At 41.5% G+C, this 26,371-nt stretch overlaps 1 protein-coding gene and 1 long non-coding RNA gene across 4 annotated transcripts in view; one reads left to right on the top strand and one right to left on the bottom strand.

Annotated features, from left to right (window-relative positions):
• The window catches only part of ZFHX4 (zinc finger homeobox 4), a 150,066-nt gene extending 132,316 nt beyond the window's left edge, over positions 1–17,750 (bottom strand). For 2 of the 3 annotated variants that reach the window (XM_054634303.2, XM_077186613.1), the window contains exon 1: positions 17,308–17,750. The gene's annotated coding sequence lies outside the window, so the exon portion shown is untranslated. Of the gene's footprint in view, positions 1–14,741; positions 15,353–17,307 lie in introns of those variants that run through there. The other variant, XM_077186604.1, reaches the window with a different exon arrangement.
• The window catches only part of LOC129121217 (uncharacterized), a 31,754-nt gene continuing 20,763 nt past the window's right edge, over positions 15,381–26,371 (top strand). The window contains exon 1 of the long non-coding RNA XR_008534411.2: positions 15,381–15,542. This is a non-coding gene — a long non-coding RNA (uncharacterized LOC129121217). The remainder of the gene's footprint in view (positions 15,543–26,371) is intronic.

Below are 26,371 nucleotides of genomic sequence, written 5' to 3'. Positions count from 1 at the left end.
AGCTGTTCTCCTTTTAAAAGCAAGATCAGCAATCCCAGCTTGACAAAGCTACTGTGCAATATGTTTCTTTTGTTGCTGTTTGGTTTTGTTGTTTTAGGAAAATGTTGCAATCATTATGCAAGATAGGCCTATGTCTTAGGCTACTTCTACAAACATATCTGGCTTCTTTTTTTTTTTTTTCCAGCTACCCTAGTTTGCATGTATTTGTTCTAACTGAATATTAATAGCTCACATTGGTGTTAGACAAGAACATGAACTGTAATTATCCTTCTAATTCTCGCTTTCATGCCATATTTTTACTACCTGACACAGGTTCTGTAGTGATTACTTCATTAGTGATGAAGAATGGCCTAATCAGGCAAAGTATGGCTAGAAAACTCTTGTTTGCCAATACTAGGAGAAAGCATCAACTTTTTGCCTTTCTTTCTTTATGGAGAAAGGTGCATCTGAATGATAGTGACCCAGTGAACATTAGAGCATTAATCACCACCCTTTGTCTCATCTATGCAAAGTAGGATTAGAGTTAAAATGATGACTGCTTAATCCCTTTGATTTTCTTTTACTAAATAAATATTAATCTACGAATCAATCAGATCCTGTATTATAACACACACAATATACACTATGAAAGGTTATGTAAATTACACTCAATTTTACAAGCATGCCATTAAGGGACAGAGCCCCCATGTTTTCTCTTTTCACTCCCCAAACCTCTGTTAAATTTGGAAGTTCAAGTTAATAATCCCACTAAATATAAAGCTTAGCTATTGAATCCATATTCCTTTTTCCTCTAAACAACTTCACTGCATCAATCATTTTAGGAATTAATAAATCATATTTACTGTGTTTATTCATATGTCAATACTCCCAATCTGTAAAGCTTTCACCATTTAATCTCTTTAACTCTGACTAAAGTTAGTTTACATTAGATGTTGTTTTAAACTCACATGGAACTAAATTAAATAAAAGCAGCTAGAAAATTAATCCTAATTATCTTCATGAAAAATAGTGCTGCCTGGATCCGTCACCTGTTCTCACACACTATGAAAGAGATCATTTGCATTCACAGCTCTTAAGAAAAAATTACAGATATGTAGGTTTTTGCTTCATTAAACTTAGGTCTAATTTAACGAAAATGTAATATTAACATAAGTAAGCATACTAAAAATACTTTAATGATGTAAAAGAGAGCAGCATAATCTTCTAAAGTGTGAATTATCACAAGCTTTGTGATTTTACTGAAGTCTGGATGTGCCCTCTGTCAGCATATTTGCAAGGTAAGAATGGATGGCAAAAGTAACAAATAATGACTAGGGAGTCAGAGTGGCTCTACAGCATTCTCCTAACCACTTTGTTGTCTCAAAACACACTGTGAAATAAAAATTACAGTACTTTTTTGCCTGCATGCTAAAAATGCTGCAGTTATCTTTCTAAAAGTTACCACGAGGCAGGTAGTCAAACAAACAGTCCAGGTTTTGGGGAGATACCACAACTCCAGATAAGTTACAAAAGAGTCTTGATGAAAACAAAATATAAAGAATCTTGATTTTTGAGCAGATTTACAAGACCGCAAGACTCTTCTAATTATGCATCTGGAAAAAAAAAAGGCTGTAGTATTGTAAATCATGTTAAACATTTAAATATTACTCTATTACTAAGTCAGCCTGGTCAGTGAAAATACAGGATGTTTTTTAAACAGTTTAGTTATTAATAAAGCACTTTTTTTCTAGAATATTATCATGGCAAATTTGTTTTGTACTGCCAAGATCAGCTGGGCATTTTGTTTTTATTATGCATAGTCTTTTGTCATTTTTTTGTTCTGCAAGTTAATTTGACTGCTGTGCATAAGTGAAGTGAGCAATTCAGTAATTAACTTTGGTGTTTTAAAATGTATGAACTTTAATTAGATTTCATTATAAACAAACAAATGTCAACCATAATTATAAGCTCCTTGTTTAACCACATATTATCCCTTTTCAAACAAACTTGATGTCAGACAAATTAAAATCAAGCAGCCAGCAATTTTGAGTTGAATTTTACATGATCTGCCAGTAACCTGATTACTTTAACTTCAATATCATTACAGGAAAAGTATTTCAAGAAAAATAATTACAAGAATTCCAACAGGAGACAAGCTTAATTGTATTGATTCAAAAGATGCATGTATATAGGAACCATGCTGAAGGAATAATGTTATCTTAAATCTACAGTTACTATTAAAATTATATTGTCTGGCATGAAAAAGGCAATTTGAGATCAGTGTCTGGAAAAGCAGAGATACAAAACTAACTGAAATAATTATCTTTACACCATTATACTTTAAGCAACAAAATATCAATGAGGAACAACTTGAAGGCATGAAGGTTTGCAGGTTTATTTACTGACTGGTGTATCTATTAGTACCAGGAACAAGTGGAGCTGTCAGGACATAATGAAGGTAAATGATTAGTTAGCACAGAGACTGAGCTCTTCTTCAATGCAATAAGAGTTAATTAAAGTTTACCACCAAACATCAACCAAAGCAGGATGTTGATCAGGTTTCAGCATTAAGTGCAAACAGACAATGGTTGGCAGCAATTAGTGCAGCTATCAAATGACATGCAATTATAATTATACATTTAAAACACCTAAAGGCTTGTGAAAGGGAGGGAAGAATCCCATCAGCTTCTTTGACTACATACAGTCAAAGTGCAGGAAACAGGTATCAGATATATCACTTCAATATTGTAAATCAATAGAATTAAACAAAAAAAAGGTTGTACAAGCACATTATCTGAAAAAGGACAATCCACTGTACATGAAATGGAAGAAATCTGCAGGCGACTCCTAACAAAGATAAGTACTAGTTAGATTAAATAAATTACTTTGCTGCTGCCACTCACACTGACACGCATAAACAGGGAAGTGTTTGGGGTTTAAAGACTGGTGGCTGCAGCTTTATTACACATTTTTATGCCAGACTCAACGTTACCTGGTATCTTTAGTCCCTGTGGTCACATTCACAGCATGAGAAGGCCCAGAAGGACCGCGGGCCCGAAGCCCATGACCACAAGAGCTGGTTTCACATGCTAGCTGCAAGCCTGCTGCGAGAGAGCCAGGCCTTACCAAAGGCAACGGCCTGGCACCTGAGCCACAGCCTAGGGCTCTGCCACACATCGCCTCCTCTCCACCCCCTCCAATCAGTCCTGCCTGCTTCCAAACTTATGCCCAAATTTTGGGAAAGAGCTAGGAAGTGAGAGATTTCCAGCCCGTACAAATGCCGTGCATCGCTCAGCAGCAACGCCGACGCGCCAGTAACGCAGAGCATGGCGAGGGCCAGCGCTGCCAGCGCCACACGCTGCCCCCGCTCCGAGGCCTTGCAGAATGGTGGCAGCCACCAGACCAGTGAGACAACCGAGGTGACAACGATTTTCTTCTCAGCCTCCCGTTAAAACCAAAGGAAAGATGATAAACTCGCAGCAGCACCTTTAATAGCAACACCAAACAAAGGGAGAAATGCTCTCAGGCCAGCGCTGACAGCCTGCTGAACGCCCTCAGCGCAGATGTGGGAAGTTAAAACACCCCCAGTTCTGCAGTATCAAACACACAGGGCACACAGCAAAGCAGGTAAATAGCCATTATTAACTGGTGTAGCCCAAGAGACAATTAGCTACACAAATCTAGTATCCAGACAATTCTCAGTAACTGCTTCACACACTGGAGATGGAATAACTCGCTCCCACTCACTCCTCTTGGGCTGGCATAGTGCAGGTAGTGGAATTACCTGGTTAAACACCTACACTGTTGCACATCAGCTGAATAGGTCTGGCAAGAAGGATCCCGACCTCAAAGAAACCAAGATCTCTTCAGCATTTTTATGGACAACACAGTGGGAAAAGCACCGTGCTCTTCCTAGGTATGTAACAGGAAGCAAGACAAAGCTTTCCAGCAGACAAGTAGCAGGTTTCCAAGAAAGCTAAGCTGTGACAAATTAAAACCTGATGATGAGAGGAGCAAAAAGGTTAGACAGTAGGATTCACTGCAGAAGGATACCACTGAAACCATGAAACTCCCAAGAATTAAAAAAAAAGAATGGAACTGGCTGCCAAAATTATCCAGTTATTGTAATAAAAGTGAAAAAAACAAAACCTAAAAACTAAATTGTAAGGGATATTAAAACTTGTTTTTCAGAGGTCTAAAAAATTTGCATTTGCAGTCTTGCCAAGGCAGGCATATACAATAGGTTATCCTACATCTGCCTACTGACATATTCTTCAGAAGCATTTTGCACAGACTAGCCAAAGAGAGAAAAAGGCTGGCCACAACAAAATCCCAGTCTGGCAATCAGTATGTTTTTATATTATGAATTACCCCCTGAGTAAAGAAGTGTCTACAGCAGGGAGATTATCCTTATATTTTATTTGAAATAACATATGCAAAAAGATCATCAGCATCAGTCCGTATTTTAATGTTGCATAAATTTCGACTGTGTCAAATTCAGTAAACCTTCTGTTAAGATTGTAAACACTGTATTTTTTTTAATGCACTTTTTTTTTTAATTTTATAAGGAAACCCACATACATATGCAAAATGCATTAGGATGGGTTGTGTCAGTATGTTGGCTACCAGTTGTGACTTTCACTGGAATGTGCACACGTTCACATTGCTAAAATTATTTTAATAAAATGCTTTACTGCTTTTCATAGTTCCTGGGATGAAGCCTAGAGCAGTTCTACAGATTTTTTTTTCTCTAACAAACCTCATTTTCCCAACTAATTCTGTTATGCTAGGGATTTGTGCACAGAGTTGGCTAATCCCAGTATTTCCCTAGAGCTGCATCTAAGCTATGGCCCACTCCCAGCACAAAAGTGTCTCCAAAAGCCCTTTCGCCCCCTTCAGCACTGATACACTCATTGGTCCTGACATTTTCACTTCAGCCATGACAAATGAGCTGATGGCTGTGATCAGATTGCACACGAGGACTGCTTTATCAAAGACGTATCATTAACTCTCATCACTGTCTTCCATTATGACTCTTTTGGTCAAATCTGTTGTGAAAATGCAAGCGAGTTTAAAAACATAACCTAAACATAGCAACAAACAAACTTCATTAAAAAGCAGGAAAGAAAACCAGACTCGGACGGGATCAGAAAGAGTCTAGCGTTAACCAAATGTTTCTCTGGGGATTTAAGTAACTGTACTCAACCTCTGCCCCAGTGCAAACATGGTAGTTGACCGTCTTCGAAAGGCCCCTTCCCCCATTGCAGACTGCGAGCACTACTTTGCCTTTTTTAGAGAAACAAAAATACAGCAGCAGCCATCAAATATGTCTAAAAACAAAGTCAACTTTTTTTTTTTCCTTTTTAGTCTCTGAATCACTTCACATTCGGTGTGTCTGCTCTTATCAAAATATGTTTCTCAAATAAATCCCTTAAAGAATATAAAATTTTCATTTGAATCACAGCCACATAATCACACTGTTTTCTGACTCACAATAAAAACACCAACATAAAGCACTGTCTGAAACGGAAATTGCTCAGCTCCCTATGAATACCACAACCTTTCTGTCAAGTTAGAACCTAAGTTCCAGTTACACGGTTCTTGTTACATCTAGAGGGTTTACAAAGTATATATTTGTTGTAACGTATTCTAGCAATTCATCTGAGAATACACATCTAGCAGAGTCAACTGTAACACAACAGATCTTGGGAAGGAAGGTCATGCTTTGAGATAAAGTGCTATTCACTTTTGGACCATGCAAGAAGCTCTTTATTCCTGTTCTTATTGGCATCAGTTCCCCCTTACCAGAGCAACAACAAAGCCAAGTGCTCGTGTGAGGTTTATGAATAAATCAGAGGTGAGCCACTTTAAGTGCTGCCCATGATTTCCTTGTTGACAGTGAGCACTTAAACAGGCTTCTATGACCAGCAACTCCTGGCAAACCTTAATGGCTCCTAATCTGTACCCTGCTTCATTTCAGGAAAGAAATGACCTACCCCAATTTTTCTCAAGTCTTCACCTTTTGGGCAACTACTGTCCTGCCTTTTTAAGAAATTCACATTTGGGGACTGTCCTGTTTCAGTGCCAAGTTTTCACATAACACACAACATAAAAATCACCATTTTCTTCCTTGAAAACAAATGACAGCTAATAAAATATTATTATGCTGTGCAGCCTAAGTAATTCCCAGACAAACCATTACACAATTCAGTGTTTGTTTAAATTGCGTAGATTTTTAAATGAACCTAAAAGATATGCAGTATATTTGCCTCCAATTATTAAAATCATGTAAAAAATATGCTGAGAGCAGATTCAACCCTTCTGTACAGCTACAGCTGAAATCAGGAATATTTATAAATCATTACCACAGAACGTGTTTTAAAAATTCAAACAGCCTCAAAATCTATTTTTAAATAATAATAACATTGAAAATCAAACTAATTTCAACAGTAAACTCTGTGCTGGGTCAAACAAATCTGGTCCAGGAACATTAGAATCCAGCTGTGGCACGACACTAGGTGCTCCAGTATGTACGTCTTTGATGCACAAAACCACTCAGAGAGCTATGCTGTTCAACATTAAAGCTGTATCCTTCATGGAGAATAGATTTCAACATGGAATGAAATTCTTCATTTTTAAGTACTCTCTCTCCCTCACAACGCCTCTTCTTCCCCCAGCCCCCCCCTTTTTGACATGTCACCATCTCCAGATGGCTGAATTGACTCTGTAGTAGCTGAGTTATTGTCAGGCTCCCAGTTTCTGCTATATTTAAATACTAACATTTTTTTGCTCTGCTGTCTCCTGTTGCCTTTCCACCCACTCGGGAAAAAGCTGTGATTTCAGTGAGCGCTCCCCCCGGGCCGGGGGGCGGCTGCCTGGCAGCCTGACCTGCCGCTGCTGGAATTGCGGCGGGTGCCTCAGCAGATGACGCTCTTCTTTGCGAGGGCCTGATCCAAACCTGGAGAAATCGATCAGGCAGCGCTGGACTTCGGAACAGGCCCTCCGTCAAAACTGGAAACTGCAAAAATGCTGCGGAAAGCAGCCGTCAAGTGAGAGAGAAATCCACAGGCCAGACCAGTTAGGACTCAAAACTCCAGTGATGCCTTTCACTGGAACTGAAATGTCTGTCCCAATGCACTGCAGACGACTCATTGAGAAATCATATTTTTCTTCCCTACAGAAACCAGTTGCTGCCGCTGGAAAAATTCCCAAAGCACATGGCTTTGTTTTAGCAGAGTGGCTCATGGTTTTGTGTGCATGGGGTGGCACTTCCCACCCCAGAGATAACTGCACTCCAATAGCAAAAAAAAATATTTTTTTGTAAACAGTTGTGAAAATTCAAAGGAACTGAGAGATTGAGGGATGACATATGCCATAGAACTAAATAATTCATTTTAGAAATGTTACATTTTCTTTAATTTAAACTCTTGGTGCTGTAAACAAAATCAATAACCTTATTTCAATTAAAAAAAAAAAAAAACAACAACAAAACAGAAAAGGACCTGAGTAAAATCCACAGGAATAAATTCTCTTTTTAAGGAGGTACTTTTCACTCAGAACCTTATTTTCTGGAGTGGGGAAGTCATGGGAAGTGTTAGGTGGTAAACAAGAAGAATCTTGATTAAAGGTGGACAGCCATAGTTTCTCAAACAGGCAAACCACCTGCATTTGAAAACATCATGTAACACCTGGCAAATCCAAGGATATTTCTTTCCCCTCTCTTGCTATAAAATCTCTGGTTCTCTGAATACCAAAAATCAAAGGACCATCCCGAACAGATAGATAGAAGCAATGTTTCTGCCATGAAAAAGAGATTATTCTTATCTGTTACACTACCATCTTCTGGGACAAGTGTGGAAACAACTGGGATTATTCCAGGTTTCCATCAGTGCCCCCAACACTGGAGCACTACCAGTGACAGGTGCCTTGTCATCTCAGATTAGGTGAATTTATAAGGCAGCCTCAGTGTCAAAACAGGGAGGAGCAAGCCTTCAGCAGCAGCCTCTCACAGACCCTCAGCTCCGCTGTTAACTGGTAAAAGGAAGAGAACTGACCCCCCCTCAACCTCTCTGGAAAACCTCTTACTTACAAACCTTCCGGTACCTTCCTTAAAAATGAAATGGGAGCAAAAAAAGAGGAGACAAAACTTTTCGAATTTAATTTTATGGAATTATTGTCAAGTGGTAACTACAGGCAAGATTCTTTTTCCACTAATATCAAAACTGTCTGTCTTGCCAGTTTTACACCCATATTATTCCTCTAATTTCGGGCAATAATTGTTGATTTAGTTTAGGGTGAATGGGAAGAATATTGTTCCTTTGGTTATTTGTGTCATAGGCACACACCAAGACAGGCCTTTTGTATGTATTTCTTTGTTGCAGAAATAGAATATTTGTCTATTTGAATGCAGTTTTAAATGTATATCCAGTGTGCACGTCGCTTGTTCTGCAGACACTGCTGCAGCCTGTATGGTAAATGTTTGTTTTCAGAGTCACCATGGTCTTTCATGTACATACAGCCTTTAGTTTGTGAACTATTGACCTGAAGGACCATAACACCTTCTTAGGAGCTGGGATAACTGATCAGATCACTGTGAGTATTAAAAGTCTGCTATATTTATCTGTAAAGAGATGCCAGTTTATGTGTGTCTTTAAATTTTTTCTCAAAAATAAAAAAAAGCAAATTGAACATAATTCAGACAAATTACAATCTAAATATATATATCTCCACTTTCTTTTTTTTAATTGAAAGCCAATCCTGAGTAATGTGGACATAAAACAGAGTGTCTTGATATAGGAAACTTTTATTTTGACCTTATAACTTAGTTAAACCATTCCTCAGAATATTTTTTTTAAGCTGAAAGCGTAATTCCTCAACAAGTCTGCCATATTTCAGGCTGGCACAAACTTTTCTGGTTAGTTTAGAACACAGCAAAAATTACAATAATAATGAAAATAGTGGTATAAAACTGCTATAGAGTGACTATTAAAAAGGAAAGAGAGTGGCATGTCTTATAGACTGAACTTCCTGCTTTTATGTATGCAAAACAAGTTTATCTCTACAGGTCTGCAAAATCCTGCTATCAATACGTGTGTTTATTACCCCTTTCAAAAACAACAACAAATCTCAACAACTACCAAACAAAACCTACTGGGTTTGTTGTACCTATTCGGTAAAAGCAGCTCATACATGTCTTTCTTAGTTTCTCCTATCTGTGCATCTGTTCACATAAGCATATTTTGTGTTACATCTTATTCTTTAAAATCTTGAATCTCAGAATCTTGGTGTGCTGGGATTCTGCCCATTCAGAAAGAATGCAGACATCACATAAGTTATTATTAACCCATGTGTTACCCAGTTCTACAGTGGCTGGAACTCTGCCAGAGACAACACATGGTGCTTGGTTAACAATATTTTAAAATACAAATTAATTTATTTTTTTAATTAACACATTTTTCTTATAGAAATACACTAATAAGATCTTCCCAGAATGAAAGGCATACCCCAAGCATATTCCTTTCAAAGAACTTTTAAGGAATTTCATAAAGCAAGCAGCAAAACATTCTAAAACCTCCAGAAGGTCTTTATCTTTAAAAAAGAGATTTTTTTGTGACTATTCTTCCCAAGCACTGTCTGCATTTACAGTTTTGGTTCATTTATTCATAAGCAATCCTAATTTCTTAGAGGCATCTCCAATGTTTAAATATTATCAGATCAAGCCCAATACTGAACTAGCAAGCATTTACAAATAAATGTTCTGCAAACTGGAAAAAAATCCCCAAAACAAGTTAATATTTAGTCTGTCTACCGAGAGTTTTCCACAGTAGCTCTAAATCAGTACTTATGTTGACCTGATAAAAAAGAGAGCCTATTTAATATGCACACATACAAATAATTATTCACACTGCATTTGATTTACATACATACAAAAGAACCACTTCCCACTTTCAAAAGTGGCTCAACACTTATGGTATTTTAACTGCCCTAATTACTGTTGAGAGAACATAATTAGAAGCACTGATCACATTGTCAACAGCTAACCAGTTGCAGCCCTGGCTGGGGGCCTGATCCTGTGCTGGCTGGAGGCGGAGGGGGCCAGCACTGATTGCAGGAGGAGGCCAGGGCCCTTCTGGCCACCTGAATCTACAGGAATCCAAATGTTTTAACCAACCTGAGTATGCTGACACAGTCACACTGAACACCGCGCTCCTTACGTGCATGTATCAATTGCTATTTCGGTAAGCTTTCTCTGTTTTCTAAGGCGAGCAAAGAGAGTAATTTTTTCCCCAGCAAGGCTCCTATACCACTTAAACACTTAGCACTGAGTCAGAATTCATAACTTTTTCCAAAGGAGAAACAGTTTAATAATTAAAACAGATATTGACTAAACCCTGCTTCCTTGAATGCCGAACTTTTATTAGATTATTATGTGTTGATGCATAATTTCCATTGGCAACTTTTAAAGCAGCTCCTTCCCTCCCTGCTGGCCCCTGTCCTCCCTCTTTCTTTCCCCCAAGCAAAGTGCTGGGAATCCTTGATACCCAATAGTCAATATTTGGTTTGCCTGTCATGTTCCTGCAGCTCCCCTCCATACAAACCTGTGTTTCTTATCCTTTCGCTGCAGTACTCTCGTACGTGTTACTTCTCATGATGATGTAAATTCAGGGCATCTTAGCAATTTGCTAAAATCTGAGCTTCTGCTTGTTTTCTCAAGTCTTGGACAAACATAACTTTGGGGAGAGCTGAACATAGGCATAAAGAAAGAGGAGCCTGCATTTTCATCTTCCTTTCATCTCAGTCATTCAGTCAACCATTCAGTGCCCTATTCAACAGAGCTTTTCATTATGCAAAAAAATGCTAATCCTTTTCCGATGCTTTCACACTTGTATAAACCCCCATTCCTTCGACTGAAAAGCAATTATATCAGTTTACCTTTCTGTCAAAAACAGGATTAATATTCCAATACCAGAATCTCCTTTATTTTCCTATCTTTTGCTTTAGGAAACTAGAGATTATTAGTGGCGGTATTCCTTAGAGCAAGAATACATTATTTTAAATATGATTATTTTAGCCAAAGCATGAGGGGGGAGGGGGAGGGAGAGAAAAAAACTTCAGTTGCTGCGGAAACTCTTTTCAGTGACAGAACTGACCTTCCCTTTGCAGAGGCCTGAATAGAACGAGCCTCACTCTGGTCTATTAATCAGAAACAAATTATGAAAGAATGTGGCTGGACTGGTTGACACTATCCTGTCTTGGGAGACTCAGTAACAGCCTAGTAACAATGTCCTCTTCATGGGTAATGAACAGCCATGACAAATGGGGCAGAGAAACTATTTATTTGCATATGCAAATTCTCACACAAGGGAAACATGTACAAACAAGTGTCATTGTAAGGTGGATTAGGCAAACAACGCTTTCTTTTTAGGACACTCTGCAGCCCAGAACATTAGTCAGCACAATTAAACCAGTCTCCATGGAGACTAATGAAATTTCACCATGGTATGAGTTAAATTAGATAGCTAGTTATGTGTTTTCACAATCCAACTTGAAATCCATTATTGTTTCAGAACAATACAGCAATTGTGCCTGGCTGATCTTTGCCAGCTCAACAAGCTCCTAAGTTGACAATTTGCATATGTTAATATAATTAAGCACTAATTACATGAAACTTGTACATATTCACATGCACTTTCCCTGGGCGCTTCTCAGTTTGAACCTTGGCCAAGTCTTTAACCCTTTGAATGAATTTGGAGTAGCAAAGCTCTGCCTTCTGGGTACAGCCCCAAGGCAGATGCAGAAAAGCTCTTCATTTATAAACACAAAGCTTAACCTGGCTTCTCATATTTCTATCAACAGGCTAGAAAACATTTTTGTGTGTGGTGGGGTAGGAGAAAGGCCAAGAGTTGGAGGGAGCTGGATTGGAAGTACTTTAGAGACCCAGCTCTGGTGACCTTTTTGCATATGAAAACACAAATATTTACCCACCTAACAGGTCACAAACACATGTATTGCCATTGTCACAGGTCTTCAAGACTCGAATTGTCAAAAACTAGACTAGGTTTTATGTCAGTGCTCTCAGATCCGCAGAAATGGGAACGAGAAAAGGAAAAAAGAGCAAGCAGTAACTAATGAGCTTTACATAAATATATGCAGAGGCAATTAAGCAGTGTTAATTACTATGACAGCAGTTAATTGAATATAATTAGATATTTTAAGCTACTGACTAAGGCATAGTTAAGATTAATTTTATTGAGATTAATTGTAAATAAGAATAGATTAACTGTGTTTTGACAGGCATAAAAAGTAGATCTGCAAATTAACTAGGAGAGCAGAAACTAGCACAAAAATCATATATTATCTTAATGTCACACCTCAGAATCATCTGCTCAATAAACATGACTTTTCAAACCCAAACAGACAGGAATCTTGAAGAAAAACAAACAGCTTGCAGAGATTAAAGAGCCTTTTGTCCTTTTTCATGTGCATTTCTTTTAGCAGACTAAATTAAGCGAGTCTGGTGTACGTTTTTAGGAAGGAACATTTCACACTGAATGGAAAAAATGTTCTATCACATATGAAATTCATGCAGCTGTGCGGAACCTAGTCCAGATGGTCTAAGACTATAAAACAACACTAAATGATAGACAGTAGGGCCTTCCCAAGATTATGTGATAAAGTCACAACCTCATATTTTGACTTAAATTTTCTGTCATGTATTGTTTCCTTCCAGATCAGATAGCTCCATTTTAATTTTTAACTAATCCTGAATATTCAATGGAAACTCTCAATAAACATTACTGATATGCACATGAGCATAAATCGTAAAATATTTGCAAAATGCCCCTTAGCTTCATAAAAACAATGCTGAATTCGAAGCCTCCTGGTTCTCCCACAATACTAAACTGCTCACACCACTTAGCTTAAAGAGGTAAAACTGCCTGGGTTTAAATATGCTTCAAAAACACACCAAAACACATTCTACCAGCAGATTAATTCATGCATTCTGCTTAAGAAAATTAACAACAAGGCTGAAGAATGCTGAACAAATCACTAATAAGAAAGGAGCTTCAATTGATTTTGAAATAAATCAATAGGTGATTAACACAATATTTTTAAAGCAGTAGAATGTATATATATTATATAAGCATATATATTATATTTTCAATACCTTTTTAGCTCTTAATCGAACAAGGGCTTTACAACAGTGAGCATGTCCCTATATTGACTATCAACTTCTTTGGAATGCCTTTAGTCTTTTACAACGAAAATCCAAAAAATGGTCTGTGAAACAAGGCTACGACAAGCCATTCTGCAGTGAAAGATTTTAAATCATCCAGCCTCTTCTAATAGACTTGAGACTTATTGAGGTAGAAACCATAAAAAATGAAGAAGGGAAATTTAATCCCTGAAATATTGATTTGCACATTAATATCATATAGGCAGAGGGCAATTTGGCTTCATGGAAATGACACATTGTCGACCCTTGGTGAAGTCAGAGCCAATCTAACTGCTGAACATGTCTGAATCTCAAGAGTTATTAAGGGCTTCCCTTCTTGCCTTTATGACTTTTCTTCAGCCTACCAATGCAATCTTAAATGTATTATCTTTAAGAAATAATTGTAAAACCTCAGGGGTTTTCCAGTTAATGGAAGGGAGGCTAAACCACATCAGATTCTGAAATGCAACATTAAACCCTTGCAATCAACAAAACCACCTCAATTCTCATCCATCCAGTGCAGGATCTAATATTGTTATTAGAGATAATCAAATTTCATTGTGTAAATTTAGGCTCATGGTCAGAATGGAAGCAGTAAATTCTGCAATATTAAACAGTGATTTTTCTCAGCCTCCCTTATATGTTCTTTGATGGTGCACTATCTTCACAAATAAACCTAAACTATTCAAAAATCAAGGTACACATCTGTCGCCCTGTTTTGAAAGATGCACACAATGTCGTTTGCCATCTCCACAGCCTTCCTTTAGTTTTAACTTGATCTAGCGGATAAGTTCCATTTTAGAGAATAATAAAGCAGTACCACTGCATAAACCAAACAGCAGGTACTATTACTGTGACTTACACAGATGGTTTACCTGACCTTTCTTTGTTCCTTGGGTAGGTTTCACTTTTGCAGATTTACGACTTTTCCTTCTATATTTCATTGACCCTCTATGTTCATTATCATAAAAATGAAAACTATTGAATACATGTTTATGTTGGCAAAGTCCAAAAAGCCCACGACTAAAGGATAAAGAAATGCTACAATGCACTGTGTGGATCTCTAGATCGTACACTATAAATATTCAAGCACAGATAACACGAATAACTGAATAATCCTGGTGAGCCTCAGCTCTGGAGCCAGGTGCAAGAGGTTAAAACAGCTGGCTAGCCATCTTTTATTTTGTGTGCCTTCCTACCGGCTGAAACTGCAAACCCTGAAAACTAGCAGATATTCCCTCAAGGTTGATAGTCTGATTTTTTTCATTTCAACCAGTTTAGTAGGATCCCCCGGTAGAGAAAAGACAGAAACTCCTTAAATACAGGCAGTTGAATAGGAAGTGGAGCAATGATGATTAAGGCTCTTCCCCCCCACACACCCCCCAACCTTCAACCCCCCGTTTATTTCCACGATCTTCTTTGTGCACCTTCCCATCCAAACGTTTGTATTCCTTATTTCAAAGAAAAGCACTCCGGATCGTTCTGTCAGTTTTGCCAGTAAATATAAAGTAAAACAAGTGTTGATGGCACTGAGAGTGTTACATACCCAGGCTGTGTTTTTGCATTGCTCTCAATGGAAGCGATCGATGCCCATGTCACAGTCGCGTCCCAATCGCAGCCAAGTCTCTGCCTCAATCTAACCAACAACAGGCAGGGCTGCAAAGGCTTCTCACTACCTCTTCCATCCATCCACCACCAAACTAAAAATATAATGCTACATATGATCTTTTTAAACACTCCATCACCGCTCCTAAGGATCGAGCCACTGCAAATCCAGGGGAAACACGATTGAAAAAAAAAAAAAATACACCATCAAAAAAAAAACACCCTCACAGCAGCCACCCCAAAAGCACCCGAGCCCTCTCTTTCCACTCTCACTCTCCTCCTGCACACTACATAATCCTTGATAAAACCAAAGCAAGGCTAATAAAAAGAAAATTATTAAAAAAAAAAAAAAGAGGAGGACGGAATGGAGCCGAGGAAATGCAACTGTCAGAAAACGGGATGGTCAGACTTCCTGAGTGAACCTGCCTGTGTCTGGCTTAATGTAAATCTCCACCATCTTCAGCCTGGCAAGTTGTCTTTTGGTTGGGCTTTTTTTTTTTTTTTTTTTTTTTTTTTTTTTTTTTTTTTTTGGTGGGGAGGGGGGTGTTATGTTTGCGATCTCTGCCTTGGTACCTAAGGAGGAAGAGGAGGAGGAGGAGGGTGTGTTACTGAATGGTGGCTAAAGCCTCCTCGGGACGGCGCTGAGGTGAAACAGGCTGAACCCGACTGATGTGGCTCCTCTCTCGGTTGGACCCAGTGCCCTAAGCAGCCGATGAGAGACCCCCGGCCGCTCGGCTCGCAGGTAACAAAAGAAATACCAACCCGTGTGTTTTCTGCTGCCGCTGCTGGGGAGGCTGTGGGGGTGGGGGGGGGAAGAAGATGCAGCAGGGGAGGAGTGGAGGGGAACCGCCGTAAGTTGGCATCGGATGGGGGGAAAGTTTATTAGCAATTTTGTAGGAAATTTCAAGTCAGGAAAGACGGGGAAGCAGGGACGCGTCTGCCATTAGCCGCCGTGATGGGAAGGGATGCACTTGATTCTGGCACGAGCAGTTAGAGCAGGAACCAAACTGCGGCTCGCTGTTTATGAGCTTTTTTTTTTCTCTTTTTCTTTTTTTTTTTTTTTTTGACTGTTGGCTGTCTTTTTTATTTTTTCATACACCTTAGCCCCCTGTTCAAAAAAAAAAAAAAAAAAAAAAAGGGCGCCTGTCCCGCAAAACAACCACCACTCCCTTTCAAAAAAATGTCAGAAAGGCTTCGCTGAAAGCAGTCCCCGACCCTGCCCGCGAGAGCCTTTCCTACCGAGCGGCTCGGCGCGGCACGGAGCGGCACGGCGCGGCACGGCACGGCGGAGATGCCGCGGGCTCCGCCGGCGCCCGGCCGGCAGCCGCCCGCAGGCAGCGGCAGCCGCGCATCCCCACATCCCCGCCAGCGGGGCCGCTCCGCGCCGAGCAGAGCCGAGCCCAGCCCAGTCCAGCCGAGCCGAACCGAGCCGGGCCGGGCCGGGCCGGGCCGGGCCGCCTCCCCGCGCCGCGCGGCGAAACTGACAGAGCCGCAGAGCGCGCTCCTAACGGGCTCCTCTTCCAACGCTGCCAGAGCCGGCAGCCAGCAGCGCGATCGCCCTGCGCGCACACACACACACACACACACACACACAGACACAGACACACGCCCGCACGGCCACCCTGCCTCTGCTCCTGAGAAACCTACCTGCAAAAGAAAGGGGGGCAGAAGGAGGGGGGGGGGGAGAGGGGAAAAAGCACCCCACAACCTTCTCCTGTACACACGCACGCAGTCAGGGTCCCCATTGCCCTGCTGGCATCCCCCCCCTCGCCCGAAAGCGAAAGTTTGAGAGGCCGAGGGGGGTGGAGATGAGGAGGAGAGGCAAGGAGGGTGGGAGAGCAGAATGTGCCTTCAAAAGGCACCTCAAAGTTTTGGGGGGATCGAGCTGCGAAAGAAGAGTGCGAGCTCTAAAGGGGCTGGCGAGGGATGACTTCTGACAGCCGTAACGTCGTTCCTAATCTGACAGTATTCCCCCCCTCCCCGAGCTCCCTAGAAAAAAAGAGCGAAATAAAAAGTGGGGGGCATCCCCCGAACCTCTTCTGCAAAGCGAACAGGGTCCTCCACTTAATCTGAAAGTTACAGTCCGAAAGAGGAAAAAAAAAAAAAAAAGAAAAGAAAAGAAACCCACAGCCCCAAACCAAAACAAAAAAAAATACACAAACAAAACGTAACCCCCGGAATAAAAGAGAAAGGCAGTAAGAGAAAGAAAGAAGGGAGAGAGAAAAAGCAGCCCCTCCTTCCGAAATGAGAGCAAATACTGTACCTAAAAGTGGGGAAACAGGCAGAAAAAGGGGGGAGAGAGAGAGGGGAGAGGTACATGGGATCTGGGGATGTGAGTGTGTGTGTGTGTATGTGAGAGAGAGAGAAAGAGGCACAGAGAGAGGGGGAGAGAGAGAGAGAGCGAGAGCGAAATATCAAAGATTGTGCAAGATCAGCCTGGAAAGATAATCGATACTCGACCTAAATTTAACACAAACTACTCAATAAAAGTTAAAGAAAAAACTTACTTTCCATTTCCCCTCGCAGTTCCTACTGGATCTTCGCCTCTCTTTTTTGTTTTGCTTTATTTACTTAACAGCTGATCACATCCAAGTAAACGAGAGAAGGTTCATTAAAAAAATAATAAAAAAAAATAATCCTCCAACTTTATTGGGTGAAAATAAAAATGATTGAGCAAGAAGTGGGGGGCATGGAGCGGTCCTTTGGGGTCCGGGAGTTGTTAAAGCATGTGCCGACCGCGGTCTCGCTGTTTGGTTGTGAAGGGGTTGGGAAAAGGAGGAAAGGAAATGAAAATCCGATATGTCTTTATTCTGCTAATTATTATCGTTTTAGCCCTGTTTAAAAAAATGGCTGATTAAGTTGAGTGCGCATGTCTTTGTGTGTCTATTCCCGATATGCACTCTGGGAATGAGAGAGAGAGAGAGAGAGAGAGAGGGAGAGAGAGGGGAGAGAGAGAGAGAGAGAGGAGAGAGAGTAAAGAGAGCGAGGGAGAGGGAGAGCGAGGGAGAGGGAGAGGAGAGGGAAGAGGAGAGGGAGAGGTGTAATTAGTGAGGTGATCAACATTCTCCGGGCTGCAAATGACGCGCAGCCCCGGAGCCAGAGGAGCCGGAGCTGCCGCGGCTGCCGGGGGCTCGCCGGGGCTGCGGGAGCCACAGAGCCAGCCCAGAGAAGAAGGGGCAGCAGAAGGGAGCTCATGGATACAAACACAAGTCTGCAAACTTCATTAGTAACACAGACACACACGCACAGGCACACAAAGTAGATGGCTAGGGAAAATTAAAAAAAAAAAAAAAAAAGAAAGAAAGAAAGAAAGAAAGAAAGAAAAAAAAAAAAAGGAGGGTGGCAGACTTGCTCTTTTAACTGTTTGGAAACTTAAAAAGAAACGGGTCCAAATTAATTATTTCATCAGGGAGATATTTCTGTCTGTCTATCTCTTACATTTTCTCTATTTTAATGGGGATTTAATGAAAAAAAAATTGCATCCCGTTTTTTCAATGGGCTAATGAATGTATGTCACATCTGCAAAAGGAAAGGTAATATATCTAGGATAGGGAACAACAACCCATACAGAGATAAAGACGGGTTTATTTACACATGTGCACACAAATGCACACATGTGCACACTCACATCCCACATCGTATTTACACATATGCACATACACTCAACACACACAGAGTCACACAAAACACAGCACACTTTATTTGTTGACCACCATGTAATTGCTTGGAGATACCAACAAAGTAAAAAGCAAAGCCTTACAGAATATACAATATCAACTGTAAACAGTCTTATCAAAATGAAGTAAATATCAGCCCAAGGAAAGGGTCTCTTTGCATACAATCCAGGTTTCATGCATATACATGCATCATCTTCCAGTTTCCCTGCAAGTATTGATATTTTATTAATATTTTATCTGCTATATTTTACCAGACATATTTCATTCTTGAGGGGAGGGGGGCACACTATTATGATGAAAAGTAGGGTAAAATGTACAGATGTCATTATAAATCGGAATCTTCTACAAATATTTTCCTGTGTGGGATTTAAGAAGATTGCTTCTCATTTGAAAATCTAATTATCTTAACCTAATACTGCAGATGTGAATATGACTGACACTTTCATTAAAAGATAATTAACTAAAACTAGGAATAGACATACTTTAAAATACCCCCTACCGAAGATAAAAACATGACTATTCAAAGAGCATCCGAATACACCGCAGGAACACGTGCAGATTTTTGATAATGCTATTCCAGAAATGGGTATACCAGAAATGGTCACTAAGTCACAGGAACAGGCAGGAGATATTTACAGTACCAAGGACCCCGCGCAGGTGAACCGTAACCTTAGAGCTGACATGCCTTTGAAGTTCGTGATTCCTGCGATACACATCAAAACCTTGTCTTAGGCCTTAAACACTAAAAGCCAGCAGGAAGGTTTTATCACAACCTTCCATTAAAAGCACACATGCACAACAACAACAAACCAGCAAAAACCAGGATGGCAGAAATACACACCTCTCTGGGCCCTAAACCTCCTGCTCCAGGAGAACATTTTGCAAGTACTGGAACTAACGCTAATAGGAAAATCCCCACCTGATGATGAATTAAGGCTGCCCTTAAGGAAGCACAGGCCAGTGTCAGGGAACCGAGTGTCTAAAAGCAGATGTTTAAGGTCAGAGTGAAGGTCCTGATAGTTTTGAAGGAAGGGGAGAAAAAAAAAAAAAAAAAAGAGGTTTTTGGAAAGGGGAAGGAAAAAAAAAAGGATTAAAAATAAAGAAAAGGGAAAAAAAAAAACCCAAAACAAACCGCCAGCATGGAAGTACAGCCATTCAAAAAATCGGAATCTGCAAATAAAGCAGGGGAGGACCCCTACCTCAATCCAGGGAAACCTTACTTTAAACTTCAGGAAAATCTTCAAGATTGGAACTTAAGGGAAAAGTCAGGGGCATTGGAGGGTTAGTGAGAGCAACTTTATTGCTTTTCCAAGCCTCACCTATGCATTGCACCAGCTCATCAACGAAAAAAGGTGTGAGCATATGTATGTAGATTTCCACAGGCACTGCGCCCTGTCAATGAACGTAATAAGGAAACTAGCGATATTCTGCATTGTTGTTTACACGGTGGAAAAAAGTGCAAACAAAGACTGAAAATGAAATCTCTGAAACCTGTTTACAGTTATCAGATTGAGGGTGTATGATGGAAAGAAGGCTTTTAGGTTTAAATGGTAGACGAAACGGAACTCTGAGATAGAAGGATGCATTGTCCATTCAAGTGCATGCCTGAAGGATGGCAACACATTTCCTAAGACTGAAGACAATTAAATACAATGTGATGAAGAAACACCTGAGAACAATACATCTATTTCAAATTCAAGTGAAGTAACACGTATACTTAATGTCACGGAAGAATAAGGAAACGAAGATAATTTAGTTTTAAAGTCGTCCCCCCCCCGCACTTCCCCCCACCTCTTTTATTCCTAGTGCTTTTTTTCCTGGTGAAACATCAATATCATTAATGTCATTAATGTCAAAACACCAAACGTCAGAACAGTCAAGTCATTCTTTTTTGGCTGTAGATTTTTCCCCCTTTCTCTCGTCTTGGAGGGGGATATAGGTTTATGGTGTTCTTGAGTTACAGCTAAGGAACAAAGGAGGGGGGAATAAGGCAGGAATTGCGACAGGAGAGTCCACATTTTTCAGGGTTTCTTCTGCCACTGTTTACTGTCCATCCTAACATTTTAAACCTCTCTGGTTTTCTGTCTCTCCCGCTTTCTCTCTCCCTAAAAATAGTACCTATCGAGGAGGGGGGGGCGGGGGGAGGGAGAAAAAAAGGCACTACGGGATGTTAACAGTTTAGAAGGAACCCGGGGATCGCCACGTAGATAGGAAAAATCGAAGAAGGTTAATTCCGGGAGGCAGCAGCAGCAGGTTTGTGGGATGTGATAAGAGCGGAGCGCAGCGCGGGCTGGGGGCGGCGGGCGAGGGGGACGCGGGCGGCCGCGGAGCGGTGCGGGGCTCCCGGCGGGCGCGGGCGGCTCCCGGCGGCGCGGCCCGGCCCGGCCCGGCCCGGCCCGGCCCGGCTCCCACTCCCCTCTCTCCTCCCTCTCTCGCTCAGCTGATCGCCCCCGAAGAGTCTCGCCTAACCTCTCAGCTCCTCTCCTCTGGTCTCGGTGGACCCCCCGCCCACCTCCTCCGAACTTCTCCTGCAGGCACCGTTACATATTTTGGGTTTTTTGAGCCTCCTGTTGAAACCACAAAAAGCTCTTGATAGTGACGTTACATTTCAAAGAAAAGGAAGGGGGAAAAAAACCTCAAAAACCCCTCAGCCTTTTCTGTCCTTTACCATCTCCAGCCTTAGCCCTAAGGAAAACTTGTTGGCCTGGGCGAGACGGAGCTGATGGGGGCCAGAGCCCGACACTGACCATTCTTTAATAGACAAAGAAATCGTAGCCCAAACCGGGCTCTGTTACACCACGTCTCCCCGTCAAGCTCATTTCACTCCCTAAATCTGCTCTGCGGACACACAGGGGCACAAGGATCTGCATAATTACAGACATAGCCGCTCCCCTCTTTAATAAACCGACATAATTCCCTAATAAGCGTTCCCTTCCCCCACCTTCTCCTCTCCCCAGACCCCAACCCAAGGGAAAGGGGATCCATGTCTTTTTACTGCGTTCCCTAAGTCTATAGATGAGCTCAGTTTGAAACGAGGTATTACAAGATTTCAGTGTTACAGACCCTTTATCTGAGCTACAGACACTTTCAGATCCCCAGCCCCCACCTCCTCTCCTTTTTGTTGTCTCTTCTCCTCCCGGGGGCTATTTGACAAAGGCAGTGTGTTAACTAACATTTTTGTTTAACTCAGCAACTTCTTTTCAAAACATACTTAAACCTGATAGCAATCTCTTGTACTTTTTTCTTTCTTTTCTTTTCTTTCTTTTTTTTTTTTTTTCCCGAGATGAAATTGACTCTGAACCCAAAGCGTTTGGCTATTATTAATAATTTCTTTCTTTGCAGGTATCATATATACAAATCTTTTGTTAATTTACAACGCTCTTCCCCGCCACCCCCCCCCGCCCCCCGCAAAACATTCCACTACACACTTAAAACGGGAGGGGGGGAATGGGGGGGGGACGCGAGGAGAAGAGGGAGGAGGGAAAGAAAACAAAAATCCCCACTCTGATTCCTGGAAAGTTTTGTTCGAAAAAGAAATAAAACAACAATAACATACTGCATTTCAATTCTGCCTTCACTGCCCTAGATTTGGCATTCACCTACTGAAAGTGCGTCTAACGAGCAGTGACCTTAGAGAAAAATCACAGCCGAATAGTATAGACATCTCGCTGAGATTTTGAGCTAAATAGTGCCGATCCCGATTGGCTTTTTCTTCTTGTTGTTATTTTGGCTGGAGCCGTACAAAAACGCGCACCCGGACATTACTATAAATAAAAGCGTTCCAGGTCTAAGTCTGCTGCCGGCGTTTCCTCCGGAGCCTTAACAGCCCTTTTTCAGCTCCTTTCTTGGGCAGATCGCGGGGATTAAATGCCCTGAACCTGAGCTCCTGGCCTTGGATGGGAAGGGAAAGAAAAAGGGAGAGGGAGAGAGAGAAAGGAGAGGGTGAAGGAGCCAGGCGCCCTCTGGGCTTTCAGAGGTCAGCGCTTTGACAGTGCTCTGACCTCCCTCCCCTCCCGGCAACCACCCCAGTGTTTATAAACAAAAACAGTCAGGACTAGCCCCAAACAATAGCAATTCACCAACTTCACAGGCACTTCACCAGCTCTTATGCAAATAAAGGAAAACGACCGCTTACCACCGCTCCCCCCCATCCCCTCCAGAAAGCCCAAGAGCATATTTCCAGCAGTGATATATCCAAGGGAAAAATTTTACATTCTATCCTGGAAAAGGACAAAAAGGGACTTCAGAAATAAAACGGTTCTGGTAGAAAGACAGACAAAAAGGAGAAAAAGCCAATAAAACTACCGATCTTACTGCAGAAAGAGGAAAGTTATGAAATATTTATACCTAAATCCAGCAATCCACACTGCCAATAAAACAGGAATCTTTGTTGTGTAGACAATATGCTAAACTACCTCTGCGACAAACAGCGATTATAAAGCAACCAGAAAAAGTTATTTTCGCCCAAGGAGCCAAGTTTTCAAAGAAAACGTGTGGATTTTACAGCTAAATAAAAGCCACCACCTCTGTGTTATCCGTAAAAACTACACATAAATTAAAAGCACCGTTAAAAGAAAAAAAAACAAAAAACCTTCCAGCAAGCAAGCAGCACATCTGATCTGACTTACAAAAAAAAAAAAAAAGTGTATAATTAAAACCATCTTTAATTACAAAAAGCAGCAAGCGAAAACTAAATGAATCAATGATTTCTCCCCAAAATATTGTCCGCCAAGGTATAGAAATGACAGTTCTATAGTCCTGCATTAAAGCATAACTGAAACCCCACAATTCAAGAATTGATTACACGAGAAGAAAAAAAAAGTAAAAGAAAAAAAAAGGTCTTAATGATTTTCAAACTTTTGTTTAAAAAATGATGAAGATCAGGAAAGGTAGGAGGAAAAGTTAAAGGAAATATACCTCAAGAGAAAAAAGACCATCTCCTTTTCTTCTTTGTCTATCAGTCTCCAGTTAAAGCATATGGAAAATGTTTTCAAAATGCCTAGATTTGGCACATTGTCATTGCAAAGAGAGGAGCGCAGTGATGCTGTTATAGAAAATGGGAAATAAATTCAGGATTGGGTGCTGCCTCCTTCAATGCGGATTTATCTAAGTTTAATTTAATATTCCGCAATCACTGTATGATCGCATATAATTCACCAAGATTTTTAAGGGCTTTGCCTAAATATGTTGACCACAGGCACAAAGTAATTTCATCAGATTATTTCCTTCTTTTATTTGTGTTTATTTTTCTCATTAGAAACACTTTAGATTGCAATTGTAAATAGTAGAAATGATGGAATATTAGGTTTGGGGTGAACAAACGCTCAGAGAAGGCATTAGCTTTATTAAAATCATTCAGAACGTAAAATCAAAAAGCACAAAATGGTTGTTTGTAAAACGCTAAACCTTTAATCGATTTATTGGCATTCCAATCGATTAGATAAACGGAAATCTATAGTAAACATAAAAGCATTTAAAATATTTTTCTCTCATTTATAAACAAAACTTTTCTTTTCAGTAGAAAAAAAATTATTATCAAACGACTAACAGGAAATTCTTCAGATATCAAATTACGATAATAAAATTATTTCCACATGGAAAGGGATAATGACAATGATGATAGTAATTATAATAATGAATAATTCAACAGCCCTTTGACATATATGGAAGAGCCTGGTTCAAAAACAGCTTTTGAAGGGGGCTACTTTTAGGGGATTTTTTAAATAAAATTGAAATTTGAGGCTGAAATGCTTAGATTAAGTGGCAGTTTAGGTGCATGTGGTAAAATTGCGTTAATTTTTTTCCTGCAGTTTTTAAGGCAGAACTGTTCTTTTTGTCATCACCCCTTAAATTAAGTTACCTCTTAATAGTGCTAAATAAGTATGTAAATATATAAGCTAACCCTGAATTTATGGGGAGAAAATTTTGTCTCCACACCAGGGCGATGGGAATGGGGACCTTTTACCTTGCAATTTAAACAATTTGCCTAGCTGGCAGAGTACCTTCCAGATTACAGAAAAATTGTGCAAGAAATAATGTATTTGACCACTTAAGTGAAAGAACACAATTTATTTAGGGGTGGAGGGTGGGGAACTGCAAGCCGGAGAAATGCAGCAATCAGCTTGTGGCATTCTGGCTGCGCGAAGAGGAAGTGTTGCTGTAACGGGTATTATGTTTATTTGATAAAGAAAATCAATGAAAGTGGCTGTAAAGTAGTTAGTGAGGCGTGTGTTTGGGACTCGGGTTGAATAGTGACTCCAGCGGTCTGGTCGATGAGCTCTAAGAGCTCTGGAAATCTAACCTAACCCTCCGAGTGAGCTCTCTCTCACTCACTGCTGCACCTTCCCCAGGCTGGGAGACTTCAGCCCTTGTCTCCTCCCTCCGTCTCCTTCCCTCTCTCCCCACATCCCTCCCTCTGTCCCTCCTTCCCTCTCTCCTAGTTTTCCGCTCCTGCTTTCCTTCTTCCCATCCGCTCCAACTGTTCCCTCTCCCAGGTATATTTGTTCCCCTCAATTTCTCCCATTCTCTTTCTCTCTCACTTTCATTCTCTCGCCCCATCTCTGCCGTAGCTGTTTCCTCCCGGTCCAGCTGTTTCTCTAAGTTTCCCTGTACTTTTGAAACCTTTCCCCTTCTTTAATTCTCTTCGTCTCCTCCCGGGTATAAGTAAGTATTCCTAAGTCTCCCTCCAGCCTTTTTCCTATCTGTCTTCACCAGCCAAATTTATCTCTTATTTTGGATTGGTTCCTCCGGACATGTGCTATATTAGTAATTATCCGTACTCATTTCCCTTTCACACACCCATGCTGAAGGGATGAGCACACCACACTCTTTCCACAGCTGAAATATTTTAGACATTGGCTAATCTTCAGTGGTGCTTTACATAAGACCTTCTGCAGCTATTACCTCCTTTTCTCCCGCTATTCTTCATTCCCTCCAATTTACAACAGAAATGTTTCTCCTCCTTCTTTTCATTTCCTACTTTACAATTTCCTTTGGGGTTTCTAAATAGTAGTATGTCCTTTGCATTTCCCTACCCCCATCTCCTTCACTGTCTCACTTCAGCTATTTTGTTTACCCGGTTGCTTAGAAGAATATTTCTTTCCTTAACAAGTTTATCTCCCTGTCTTTCAGTCTCAGCCTATTAAAAAAAAAAAAAAAAAAAAAAAAAAGGTGGGGGGGGGGGTTGGGGAGAGAGAGAGACCGAGAGAGTGGAAAAAAAAGTTCAGCTCTTTTCAGCGAATTAACTTGGTTTCAAACTTCTGGTTTGGATTATGTGTCATTATCTATTTTCCCTTATCGTATCCCCCGTTGCCCTCCCCACCCCTCCGTCGCTAATAACATCTTTAGTGTGGTCAATGTTAAATATGGCAGGTCTCTGAAAAATGCCTCCTCTCGAGCTCTCTGCTGGAATTCATTACCCGCCCCACTCTCCCCATCGCCCCGTGTCCGCGGGGCCCGGCGCGCCCGGTGCGTGGAGCCCCCGGAGCGGCCGCGGGGATGCGGAGCGGCCGCTTCGCTCCGCCGCCGGGCAGCGCCCCCGAGCCGCGCTCGCTGCGGCGGCGGCGGCCGCGCGGGACCGGCCGGCCACGGGCGCTGCGCTCCGCCGGGCCCCGCGCCCGCCGCGGGAGCAGCGACGCCTCCGGCGGGGGCGGCCCGGGCGGGGCGGGGGCGGGGGCGCGGCCCCGGGGCCGGCAGGTGCGCGGATCCCGCTCCGCGCCCCGCGCCGGGTGCGCCCCGCTGGCCGCGGCAGCATCCCCTCGGCGGGAGGTGCCCGGCTTTCCCAGCCAGTCTACCTGCCCTTGTTTGTCTGGGGCAAGAGGTGGGGTTTGGAGTCTGGCTCTTCTTGCTATTTTCCTTTTTTCCTCCTTTCACCCCCCCACTTTCTTTCTTTTTT

Source organism: Agelaius phoeniceus, chromosome 1, assembly GCF_051311805.1.
Source record: "Agelaius phoeniceus isolate bAgePho1 chromosome 1, bAgePho1.hap1, whole genome shotgun sequence".
NCBI classification, from domain to species: Eukaryota; Metazoa; Chordata; class Aves; order Passeriformes; family Icteridae; genus Agelaius; species Agelaius phoeniceus.
The sequence above is the reverse complement of the archived record's forward strand: the minus strand, read 5'-3'. Positions and strand labels throughout refer to the sequence as shown.